We start from the raw sequence: 14,140 nt of genomic DNA, 5'->3' as shown, positions 1-14,140 counted from the left end.
GGCCGACCCATTCCGCTGTTAGTGCTTCTCTGTTGTCAACGCGGTACCCCAGCCTCTCGTGACATCTAGCGGTCAATTCCAGGTTACACAGTGGTGTCACGATGCTTCAGGTTAGAAAGTATACACTGACAGAATTTATTCACATAATATAAAGTTTCTATAATCATATTTGATGCAAGGACGGCCTGACCGAAACAGCGCAAAAACAGAAATCGAATGATGAATATATGGTCTAAGATTTACCATCGATTGTTTCACTGTATAAGAGTTTTCATCCACATATTTTCCTGTCACACATAACTTTCTCTTCCGAAGAAACAGAAAATTGTATGTCTCACGCATAGGGCCAGCTCAAGGAAGGTACCGTCCATCCATTTACCTGCGAGTGTCGATCAATAAGCAATGCCCCATTTTTTTTTCAGAACATATTTATTGTTAAGAGTTAGAATTTGCTGACAATAAAGATCAACATGTCTTGTCCATGTCCTATTTTTCTACGTAGTCTCCATCACATTCTATGGCCGTACGCCAACGTTGTGGAAGAGCATGTATTCCCTGTTCCTAAAAGCTCTAGTCCTGTAGGCGTAGCCATGCTTTCACTGCATGACTGATACGCTCGTCATCTTCAAAGAGTGTTCTCCGTAGAGAATCTTTAAGCGGCCCAAAGAGATTGAAGTCCAAGAGTCCCAGATCTGGATTGTAGGATGAATGAGGCAATGATTTCCAACCCAATTTGACGATGTGTTCCCAAGTTCTCAGACTTGTGTGTGCGCATGCATTATCGTGTTGGAGCAAGACTTCTGCGGGATTCTTGTCCGATCGAACACGACGGAAACGTTCCTTGTATTTATTCAGGATCCTCACGGATGGCTCTGAATTGATAGTTGCCCTCTTGGCACTAAATCCAAGAGAATGGCGTCACCACAATCCCAAAAGACTCTCACATTGGCTTTTCCGGTCTTGAATTTCTTATTCTGTGGTCAATCAGGATTTATTTATTTAATCGTCGTATGGCTAGGGCAACCCCCCCCCCCCCTCGTCGGGCAGGCTGTTCACCGGGTGCCGGTATTTCAATTTGACGCCACGTCGGCGACCTGCAGTCGATGAGGATAATTGGATGATGATGAGGACAGCACAACACCCAGTCCGTGGGCGGAGAAAATTCCTATACCCAGCCGGAAATCGAACCCGGGCCCAGAGGATTGACAATCCATCACGCTGGCCATTCAGTTACCGGAGGCGGACATGAATGAGGATAATGCCACTCCATGGACTGCCTTTTTGTTCCCGGCGCAAAGTGGTGCGCCCAGCTTTCGTCCCCCATAACGATCCGTGACAGAAAGGCTTCTCCGTCGGCTTCAAAAAGCTCCAACAATTCAGACGAAATGGCCTTTCTTTGAATGTTGTGGTCCGCTGTGAGCATTCATGGAACCTACCGAGAGCACCTCTTTGAATATCCGAGAGTTTCGTTCATTGCAGACGCTCTTCCAATGCTGACCAACGTCTGTAAAGCCAATTGTCGAGTTTTGATGCGCCGGTCCGCATGAATAATGCCATCCGCACGATTCAGTATGTCTGGAGCAGTGGTTGTGAGAGGACGTCCCGAGCGCAGCTGATCATGGAGCTCTGTTTCTGCATTTCCTGAGACTGTAACGTTCTTTACCCATCGCCAAAATGTACTGCTATCAACTGCAGCATCGCCATACACTGCACACAAACGTTTATGAATGTTCACCACGGTTCTTTTTTGTGCACACAAGAATTCAATAACGGCACGGTGCTTGTCATGTGAGTCGTATGTAGACGCCATTTAGACGCTGTACTACGACTCTGCCATTTGCCAGAACGGTCCGAAACTTCACCGCCGCACAGAACAAACATCAAACGTGAAACACCAACAATCACGTTTGTCTGTGTGTATTAATGGATTTTTTTAAAAAAAATTGGGGCATTACTCATTGAACCACCCCCGCATATCAAAATTTTCGTTGTGGGTAATCATCGTTCTCTGTGCTTGGGGTAACAAGAATAATTAAAGTATCATGATCAAAATAAACTACAAACGGCATTCATATTGCAGAGTTCATGAATGTTACAATTACGTAGGATGATGTAGCTCACAATTTAAATATTAGACCAAGTAGTCTGTTCAAAAATATGGAATATTGCTACAAAATTCAAGTACAAATTGTTCAAAACCTCGTCCGGTCATCCATATTTATGTATCAAGTCATGTTTCATAAATCGCTTAGGGCAGAAGCTGGGATAGTCCCTTTGGAAGTGCGGCAGTTGCACCACCACCTCTTCCGTCAGAGGTTGCACTCTGTCTCTTAGAGAGCCTGGTCGGCGAATGGAGATTATACCCTGTTTACCATTCCTTGCTCCCTCCGCTTCACTTACGTGTTTTCCACGTGCTGCAACAAAATCCTCCGAAATATTGCTCGAGATGCGTTCGTAGCATGGACATTTACGAAAGCTGAAAAATAGACTGTATTCTTTAAAATGGACCAAGCTGCCTCGTTCAAATTTGACAGCCACTCTGTGCAATAATTTTAGAGTGTGCACCACGCCTCCCATTTTCTTGCAGCCTCTCCAGTAAGCGTAAGTCGTAATAGCCTCTCACACAGCGGAAGCGCCAAGAAAAAAAAAAAAGAAAAAAAAAAAAAAAAAGCCGTTGCTCCGCAAGTGGTTTTCGTGCAGCAGTATTCCCCGGTTTTGTCCTACACAATGAAAGAAGCTTTTAGAGAATCGCATGAAAACCCAGAATCATAAATAAAATCGTACAGTATACTTTTTCTAACACGAAAGTGACGTATATAAAAAGCCGCGACGTAACATTAAAATCCCTTTCCATGCCTCCTTCCGCCCCCCGCCCCCTTCCCCCTCCTACCATGTACATATAAGCTGAGTCTGCCTTTTACCTACCTCTCTCGCTTCGGCAAACTTGTAGTATAAAACAAGCCTCTCCACTTTTCCATGTTTTGTAGTCGCTTAATGCCTCACACGTGCGCAACAAAGTGCTTTTAAGGAAGCTTTAAAACTGACCAAATGTATTACAGATATCACGAACAAAAATGCTTTTTGTGTCTTAGTACTTCCTCTTCCATTAGCTAGTTTTCAGACTTAAGAATCTATTAAAAGAAAATCCTTTGTACAAAAACTACCTGAGACGTGGGACTCAGGGAAAGCCTTATTAAAAGAATTGCAAGTTATTGTCGGCTGAAGGCCACAAGCAATGTTAGACACAATCAACAGCTGAAGGCCTGATTAAGAAGGTACAAAATTATTGGTCGGCTGAAAGCCAGAAGCAATTCCAAAAAGTACACAACGGTTAAAGCCCTGAATTACCAATAAGATGGACAATTACACGTTAAAAATACCGAAAACCCTTTTAACAATCTTAATAACTGTAACAAGTTATAGTGATGGCTGAAGGCCTTATGAAGACAGAACTGTAACTATTTTTCGGCTGAAAGCCACATGCAGTGTTACAAACAATTAGCGGCTGAAGGCCAGCATCAATTTCAGAATACACAACAGCTGAAGGTCTGAATTACAAGTGAAAGGGAGTTACACATTAAGAAATACTTATTTTATTCTTAACAATCAAAACGGTAACAAGCTATAGAAAGGGCTGAAGGCCTTATTAAGAAAAAAATTGCAAATTATTGGTCGGCTGAAGGCCACAAGCAATGTTACAAGCAATTAACGACTGAAGGCCTGGTTAAGAAAGCATTTAAAAGTATTGGGGGCTGACGGCCTCAAGCAATTTTCAGAATACTCAACAACTGAAGCCTGGAATTACGAGTAAGGAAGGCAGTTGTATGTTAAAACACTAAAATCTTTTTAAAACAACCTTAACGAACTGTAACAAAATGGTTCCAATGGCTCTGAGCACTATGGGACTTAACATCTGACGTCATCAGTCCCCTAGAACTTAGAACTACTCAAACCTAACTAACCTAAGCACATCACACACATCAATGCCCGAGGCAGGATTCGAAACTGCGAGCGTAGCGGTAGCGCGCTTCCGGACTGTAGCGTGTAGAACGGCCACTCCAACCGGCAACTGTAACAGGCTATAGTCATGGCTGCAGGCCTTATTAAGAGAAAATTGAAAATAATTTATCGGCTGAAGGCCACAAGCAGTGTGACAAATTATTAATGGCTGAAGGCCGGAATTATAAGTGGGGAAGGCAATAACACGTTAAAACATTAGTGTAAATTTTAAACAATTCAGACAACTTCTCCAAATAAGACGGATTGATCCACAGACAGCGCACCCTGGATCGACCTGAGGAAGGTGACTATAGCTGTGCAAGCGGTGAGACAGGCAGCCAAGAGTTGTAATCACATAACAGGATGGCAACTCACACTAGGGGTAGCGTAAGCGCCGACCGACTGACTAACCAATCCGCCTAACGTCCGATCACCGGTACAACGGTGGAATATTTTAGGCAGGGGCAAAGAGACGGATAGCACTGCGTCTTCAGAAAACACCCAAGGCCGAAGGAAACACTAGAACCAAAGCAGACCTCCCAAAAAAAATGTGCACAGTACAATACAAGAGGCTGTCGAATAACACGCCATGTTGGACAGCATTAACACGACGAGGTAAGGTACACTGCCGGAAAAGTATGTGTAACTTCAAGGGCAGGTAACTGGGGCGTTAGCGGCCGCAAGGCAGAAAATACCGCTGGTTGCCATTCACTAATAAGAATAATACTAAATCCAAACTAACAGCAAGGAGTAGAAGGCGGCTAATAGCTCCCGCCAAACTGACGGACTAGTCTTGTTGTGGTTGGTCTCACCGACCCTGGGAGCAGCAACATGCAAACAGCAAGAGATCTCAAACAGTGGAGTACTGGACACGGTTCAGTCAACTTCAAACGTCCTGGGTTCAGTCATCGGCTGCAGCCCCTCGGTCAGACAGTGCCTGCATACTGCCAGCGATTCCGACCTGCCCTTGCGCTGTAGACCTCCTTGCTGCTCCGTCCGAAGCCGAACTGCCTGACACACACGACGACCCGAAATACTAGCTGTGCCACCAAAGAGCCCGTGAGACCCATATTCGCAATTTAGTGTCCTGCACTATATTCATAGTGCGCCTGCCCACCATACTTATTACTCGTGGCCTTACTGCTGATTCCCGTAATCACAGGTTCTGTTTGTGCATCCGCACAGAAGAAGATGGTCAAAGGGCCGGTGAGCCTTAACTACACTCCTGGAAATTGAAATAAGAACACCGTGAATTCATTGTCCCAGGAAGGGGAAACTTTATTGACACATTCCTGGGGTCAGATACATCGCATGATCACACAGAACCACAGGCACATAGACACAGGCAACAGAGGATGCACAATGTCGGCACTAGTACAGTGTATATCCACCTTTCGCAGCAATGCAGGCTGCTATTCTCCCATGGAGACGATCGTAGAGATGCTGGATGTAGTCCTGTGGAACGGCTTGCCATGCCATTTCCACCTGGCGCCTCAGTTGGACCGGCGTTCGTGCTGGACGTGCAGACCGCGTGAGACGACGCTTCATCCAGTCCCAAACATGCTCAATGGGGGACAGATCCGGAGATCTTGCTGGCCAGGGTAGTTGACTTACACCTTCTAGAGCACGTTGGGTGGCACGGGATACACGCGGACGTGCATTGTCCTGTTGGAACAGCAAGTTCCCTTGCCGGCCTAGGAATGGTAGAACGATGGGTTCGATGACGGTTTGGATGTACCGTGCACTATTCAGTGTCCCCTCGACGATCACCAGTGGTGTACGGCCAGTGTAGGAGATCGCTCCCCACACCATGATGCCGGGTGTTGGCCCTGTGTGCCTCGGTCGTATGCAGTCCTGATTGTGGCGCTCACCTGCACGGCGCCAAACACGCATACGACCATCATTGGCAACAAGGCAGAAGCGACTCTCATCGCTGAAGACGACACGTCTCCATTCGTCCCTCCATTCACGCCTGTCGCGACACCACTGGAGGCGGGCTGCACGATGTTGGGGCGTGAGCGGAAGACGGCCTAACGGTGTGCGGGACCGTAGCCCAGCTTCATGGAGACGGTTGCGAATGGTCCTCGCCGATACCCCAGGAGCAACAGTGTCCCTAATTTGCTGGGAAGTGGCGGTGCGGTCCCCTACGGCACTGCGTAGGATCCTACGGTCTTGGCGTGCATCCGTGCGTCGCTGCGGTCCGGTCCCAGGTCGACGGGCACGTGCACCTTCCGCCGACCACTGGCGACAACATCGATGTACTGTGGAGACCTCACGCCCCACGTGTTGAGCAATTCGGCGGTACGTCCACCCGGCCTCCCGCATGCCCACTATACGCCCTCGCTCAAAGTCCGTCAACTGCACATACGGTTCACGTCCACGCTGTCGCGGCATGCTACCAGTGTTAAAGACTGCGATGGAGCTCCGTAAGCCACGGCAAACTGGCTGACACTGACGGCGGCGGTGCACAAATGCTGCGCAGCTAGCGCCATTCGACGGCCAACACCGCTGTTCCTGGTGTGTCCGCTGTGCCGTGCGTGTGATCATTGCTTGTACAGCCCTCTCGCAGTGTCCGGAGCAAGTATGGTGGGTCTGACACACCGGTGTCAATGTGTTCTTTTTTCCATTTCCAGGAGTGTATATATGAAGAAGGTATCTGCTCTTTCGGACATGTCCAAAAGAGGTCAATGTCGAGATACCCAGACGCGTGAAGAATGGTCGACAAGAGGTTCGTGAACTTACACCATTTATTGCCCGAACCGCCCGTTTCTGAACCAAAAATATACTTTTAGAATGGGAAGCGTTATCCAAAATATAATAGCATACGGCATAAGCGAATGAAAATAAGCAAAGTATACTAATTTTCGTTTCGTAAGATCACTCACTTTGGATACTGTTTGAATGGTGAAAATGCAGCATTAAGTCTTTGAACAACATCCTGAACATGGGCTTTCCACGACAGCTTACTATCTATCTGAACAACTAGAAATTTGAACTGTTCAGTTTCACTAATAATATGCCCATTCTGTGAAATTAAAACGTCAGGTTTTGTTGAACTGTGTGTTAGAAACAGTATAAACTGAGTGTTACTGTGATTTAGCTTTAGTTTATTTTCTACATGTCATGAACCTAGGCCTACCCCCATGAACCATGGACCTTGCCGTTGGTGGGGAGGCTTGCGTGCCTCAGTGATACAGATGGCCGTACCGTAGGTGCAACCACAACGGAGGGGTATCTGTTGAGAGGCCAGACAAACGTGTGGTTCATGAAGAGGGGCAGCAGCCTTTTCAGTAGTTGCAGGGGCAACAGTCTGGATGATTGACTGATCTGGCCTTGCAACAGTAACCAAAACGGCCTTGCTGTGCTGGTACTGCGAACGGCTGAAAGCAAGGGGAAAATACAGCCGTGATTTTTCCCGAGGGCATGCAGCTTTACTGTATGGTTAAATGATGATAGCGTCCTCTTGGGTAAAATATTCCGGAGGTAAAATAGTCCCCCATTCGGATCTCCGGGCGGGGACTACTCAAGAGGACGTCGTTATGAGGAGAAAGAAAACTGGCGTTCTACGGATCGGAGCTTGGAATGTCAGATCCCTTAGTCGGGCAGGTAGGTTAGAAAATTTAAAAAGGGAAATGGATAGGTTGAAGTTAGATATAGTGGGAATTAGTGAAGTTCGGTGGCAGGAGGAACAAGACTTTTGGTCAGGTGAATACAGGGTTTAAATACAAAATCAAATAGGGGTAATGCAGGAGTAGGTTTAATAATGAATAAAAAAATAGGAGTGCGGGTAAGCTACTACCAACAGCATAGTGAACGCATTATTGTGGCCAAGATAGACACGAAGCCCATGCCTGCTACAATAGTACAAGATTATATGCCAACTAGCTCTGCAGGTGATGAAGAAATTGATGAAATGTATGATGAGATAAAGAAATCATTCAGGTAGTGAAGGGAGACGAAAATTTAATAGTCATGGGTGACTGGAATTCGAGAGTAGGAAAAGGGAAACATAGTGGGTGAATGTGGATTGGGGGAGAGAAATGAAAGAGGAAGCCGTCGGGTAGAAATTTGCACAGAGCATAACATAATCATAGCTAACTCTTGGTAAAAGAATGAGATTTTCTCTCTGCAGCGGAGTGTGCGCTGATATGAAACTTCCTGGCAGATTAAAACTGTGTGCCCGAACGAGACTCGAACTCGGGACCTTTGCCTTTCGCGAGCAAGTGCTCTACCATCTGAGCTACCGAAGCACGACTCACGCCCGCTACTCACAGCTTTACTTCTGCCAGTATCTCGTCTCCTACCTTCCAAACTTTACAGAAGCTCTTGGTTCAAGAATCGTAAAAGAAGGTTGTATACATGGAAGTATCCTGGAGATACTAGAAGGTATCAGATAGATTATATAATGGTGAGACAGAGATTTAGGAACCAGGTTTTAAATTGTAAGAAATTTCCAGGGGCAGATGTGGACTCTGACCACAATCTATTGGTTATGAACTGTAGATTAAAATGAAGAAACTTTAAAAAAGGTGGGAATTTAAGGAGATGGGACCGTATAAACTGACTAAACCAGAGGTTGTACAGAGTTTCAGGGAGAGCATAAGGGAACAATTTACAGGAATGGGGGAAAGAAATACAGTAGAAGAAGAATGGGTAGCTTTGAGGGATGAAGTAGTGAAGGCAGCAGAGGATCAAGTAGGTAAAAAGACGAGGACTAGTAGAAATCCTTGGGTGACAGAAGAAATATTGAATTTAATTGATGATAGGAGAGAATATAAAAACGCAGTAAATGAAGCAGGCAAAAGGGAATACAAACGTCTCAAAAATGAGATCGACAGGAAGTGCAAAATGGCTAAGCAGGGATGGCTAGAGGACAAATGTAAGGATGTAGAGGCTTATCCCACTAGGGGTAAGATAGATACTGCCTACAGGAAAATTAAAGAGACCTTTGGAGAAAAGAGAGCCACTTGTATGAATATCAAGAGCTCAGATGGAAACCCAGTTCTAAGCAAAGAAGGGAAAGCAGAAAGGTGGAAGGAGTGTATAGAGGGTCTATACAAGGGCGATGTACTTGAGGACAATATTATGGAAATGGAAGAGGATGTAGATGAAGATGAAATGGAAGACACAATACTGCATGAAGAGTTAGACAGAGCACTGAAAGACCTGAGTCGAAACAAGGCCCCGGGAGCAGACAACATTCTATTGGAACCACTGACGGCCTTGGGAGAGCCAGTCCTGACAAAACTCTACCAGCTGGTGAGCAAGATGTATGAGACAGGCGAAATACCCTCAGACTTCAAGAACAATATAATAATTCCAATACCAAAGAAAGCAGGTGTTGACAGATGTGAAAATTACCGAACTATCAGTTTAATAAGTCACAGCTGCAAAATACTAACTACAGACGAACGGAATAACTGGTAGAAGCCGACCTCATCGCAGATCAGTATGGATTCCGTAGAAATGTTGTAACACGTGAGGCAATACTGACCCTACGACTTATGTTAGAAGAAAGATCAGGGAAAGGCAAACCTACATTTCTAGCATTTGTAGACTTAGAGAAAGCTTTTGACAATGTTGACTGGAATACTATCTTTCAAATTCTAAAGGTGGCAGGGATAAAACACAGGGAGCGAAACACTATTTACAATTTGTACAGAAACCAGATGGCAGTTATAAGAGTCGAGGGGCATGAAAGGGAAGCAGCGGTTGGGAAGGGAGTGAGACAGGGTTGTAGCCTGTCCTCAATGTTATTCAGTCTGTATATTGAGCAATCAGTAAAGGAAAGAAAAGAAAAATTCGGAGTATGTATTAAAGTCCATGGAGAAGAAATAAAAACGTTGAGGTTCGCCGATGACATTGTAATTCTGTCAGAGGCAGCAAAGGACTTGGAAGAGCAGTTGAACGGAATGGACAATGTCTTGAAAGGAGGATATAAGATGAACATCAACAAAAGCAAAACGAAGATAATGGAATATAGTCGAATTAAGTCGGGTGATGCTGAGGGAATTCGATTAGGAAATGAGACACTTAAAATTGTAAAGGAGTTTTGCTATTTGGGCAGCAAAATAACTGATGATGGTCGGAGTAGAGAGGATATGAGATGTAGACTGGCTATGGCAAGGAAAGCGTTTCTGAAGAAGAGAAATTTGTTAACATCGAGTATAGATTTAAGTGTCAGGAAGTCGTTTCTGAAAGTATTTTTATGGAGTTTAGCCATGTATGGAAGAGAAATATGGACGATAAATAGTTTAGACAAGAAGAGAATAGAAGCTTTCGAAATGTGGTGCTACAGAAGAATGCTGAAGATTAGATGGGTAGATCATATAACTAATGAGGAGGTACTGAATAGAATTGGGGAGAAGAGGAGTTTGTGGCACAACTTGACAATAAGAAGGGACCGGTTGGTAGGACATGTTCTGAGGCATCAAGGGATCACAAATTTAGCATTGGAGGGCAGCGTGGAGGGTAAAAATCGTAGAGGGAGACCAAGAGATGAATACACTAAGCAGATTCAGAAGGATGTAGGTTGCAGTAAGTACTGGGAGATGAAGAAGCTTGCATAGGATAGAGTAGCATGGAGAGCTGCATCAAACCAGTCTCAGGACTGAAGACAAGAACATCAACAACATGAACCTAGGTCATGAACTGCACTATTTGAAACCGAGCCAATTATCCACACAACATCCTCTATTACCAAGCTAGTGTCATCAGCAATCAGAAAGATTTTAGAGTAATACTAGAGGGCATATCATTTACATAAATAAGGAACAGGAGTGGCCCCAACACTGATCCTTGCGGCACCCCCCACTTGACTGTACCCTACTCAGACCCCACATCACAGCCATTATCAAAATTGCGAATAATGACGTTGCTAATGTAAGAGGTGAACCAGTTGTGAGCTACTCCCCATATTCCATAATGGTCCAACTTCTTGGGCAATATTTTGTGCCCAACACAATCAAATGCCTTAGTTAAATCAAAAATATGGCTAGCGTTCGAAATCTTTTTCTTAACCATTCCAGTACCTCACAAAGAAAAGAGAATATAGCATTTTCAGTTGTTAAACGATTTCTACAACCGAACTTTACATTTGACTGCAAATAGTGTGATATAAAATGATCAATTATCCCTACATAAACAGCCTTTTCAGTAACTTCAGCAAACACTGATGGTATAGAAATAGGATCTAAAATTATCTGCATTATCCCTTTCTCCCTTTTTATAAAGCGGCTTTACTACTGAGTACTTTAGTCGCTCAGAAAACTAACCATACCTAAAGGAAAAAATACAAATATGGCTAACACAGGGCTAACATCTGCATATCAGTACTTTAATATTCTGCTAGGCACTCCATCATAACCATGAAAGTCCTTCGTCTTCATTGATTTAATTAGTGACTCAATATCCCTCTTGTCTGTATCACAGGGAAGTATTCCAGACATCAATCTCAGAAAGTCATTTGCCAAGAAAGATATATGATTCCCTATAAGAACTAAATTGGTGTTTAATTCACCAGAAATGCTCAGAAAATGATTGTTAAATATTGTACATATATCTGCTTTATCAGTAACAGACTTACTTTTACTGCGAATCGACTTTATATTGTCGACCTTGTGCTGCTGACCAGACACTTCCGTCACAACTGTCCATATGGTTTCAATTTCATCCTGTGCATTAGTTATTCTATTTGCATACCACACACTCTTTGCCTGGCTAATAACATTTTAAAGCACCTTACGACACTGTCTGTAATGGGCAACTGTAGCTTGATTGTGACTACTTCCAACATTTTGATATAATTCCCACTTTGTTCTATAAGATATCCTTATCCCACTAGTCAACCACCTGCTCTGCCTATTTCTGCTAGTACCACGTTTAGAACGTTCTAATGGAAAGCAACACCCAAATAGCATGAGAGATGTGTTAAGGAGTGCATTATATTTATCTTATATGTTATCGGCACGATAAACATCCTGCCACTCTTGTTCCTTGACAAGGTTTAAAAATCTCTCTCTATTGTTATTGGATTAAGTTTCCTACATAGTTTGTAATTAAATGTGATATTTGTTTGAGTACTAAAGCCTTTTAGTGTTAAAATTTGTGCATCATGGTATGAAAGGCCATTCACATTTTTACTAACAGAATGCACATCCAGTAATTAAGAATGAATTAAAATATCGTCTATGGCTGTGCTACTGTTCCCCTGCACCCTAGCTGAAAAAAAAACAGTCTGCATCATCAGATCATATGAATTTAGGAGATCTACCAACATCATTTTTCTTGCACCATCATATACAAAATTTATATTGAAGTCACCACATGCAACTAATTTCTGGTACTTCCTACAAAGTGAATCAAGAATCCTCTCTAGCTTGAACACAAATGCTCTGAAGTCAGAGTTAGGGGACCTAAACCAACAACAATTGGAAGTTTAGTTTCGCTGAATCCAACTACCCCTGCACAACATTCAAATATCTGTTCAGTTCAGTGATGTGATACGTCTATGTATTCAAATGGAATACTGTTTTTTTACGTACAGTATAGCGTGTTCAGTTTTTAATACATCCTGTGGTGGCGTGGGTGGGTGGGTGGGGGGGGGGGGGGGGAGAGCGACTGCCGCAGGGGTGAGAGACGGTATGGGAGCAAGGACGTAGTCAAAGGGGCGGTCCAGGGGATCTGGAGCCCCGTATCACCTAAATAAAATTACACGAAACCTAGTTGTCGTGCAGTGAAACTGAAAGACATTTCGATATTCAGTAATACGATAAAATGGATACGCAGTAGCGTTAGTCAACAAGATCATCGATGAATTTAAATTATCGATACCGATGACACAATCGATTACACCCATCCGTACTTTGGCCGAGACCAGCTATTGTACGTTCTTTTGAGGTACTTGAGCTCAGTTGTTGTTTTGTTAATCAGTTCAGATCTTGACATCTTGGGTTGTCGGGTGTTCTGCCGGATATCAGCGTCGTACTTGCACGATATTTCGGTCACGTAGCTCGTAACCTTCATCAGGTGCGACCTGAGACTTCTCCTCGAGTGGACCTGGTCCAGTATTTGTGCCTATGGCCTTCCCCCTCCACCAACGGCTGCAGGCGCTTCCTCTGTGGTCCGCGCCCATTCCCTGCGACCTGCTGGAGCGTTGCTGCTCCGTTTTCCGTCCGCTGCGGTTCTAGGTGTTCCCTCTGCGGTCCGCGCCCACCAACCCCGCTCCTGGGGGTTTCATCTACGGTCTTGGGTACCAAGCGTTCCCCCTGCGGTCCGCGCCCGCTTACCACGACCTGTTGGAGCGTTGCCGCTCCGTTTTTCGTCCACTGCGGCTCTGGATGTTCCCTCTGCGGTCCGCGCCCACCAGTCCCACTTCTGGGTGTTCCATCTTCGGTCTGGTGCTCCTGGCAGTCCGTCAGGGACTCGTTTTCCATCTCCATGTCTCTGGTTCTTCTGTTTGTGCAGTGTTGCAGCTGGCCCCGTTGCTCCAGCTAAGCAGAGCCTGGGATCCGGCTCTGGAATTGTTAAAGGAGCAACGGGGCCAGCTGCAACACTGCACAAACAGAAGAACCAGAGACATGGAGATGGAAAACGAGCCCCTGACGGACTGCCAGGAGCACCAGACCGAAGATGGAACACTCAGAAGTGGGACTGGTGGGCGCGTACCGCAGAGGGAACATCCAGAGCCGCAGTGGACGAAAAACGGAGCGGCAACGCTCCAACAGGTCGTGGTGAGCGGGCGCGGACCGCAGGGGGAACGCTTGGTACCCCAGACCGTAGATGAAACCCCCAGGAGCGGGGTTGGTGGGCGCGGACCGCAGAGGGAACACCTAGAACCGCAGCGGACGGAAAACGGAGCAGCAACGCTCCAGCAGGTCGCAGGGAATGGGCGCGGACCACAGAGGAAGCGCCTGCAGCCGTTGGTGGAGGGGGAAGACCATAGGCACAAATACTGGACCAGGTCCACTCGAGGAGAAGTCTCAGGTCGCACCTGATGAAGGTTACGAGCTACGTGACCGAAATATCGTGCAAGTACGACGCTGATATCCGGTAGAACACCCGACAACCCAAGATGTCATTAGATCGCCGGGAAAGCCTGAAGAGTTACAGTTCAGATCTTACTTTAATTTTGTGTGCTGCC

This window comes from Schistocerca nitens, chromosome 1, assembly GCF_023898315.1.
Source record: "Schistocerca nitens isolate TAMUIC-IGC-003100 chromosome 1, iqSchNite1.1, whole genome shotgun sequence".
Lineage (NCBI taxonomy): Eukaryota > Metazoa > Arthropoda > Insecta > Orthoptera > Acrididae > Schistocerca > Schistocerca nitens.
Note: the sequence above shows the minus strand (reverse complement) of the source record.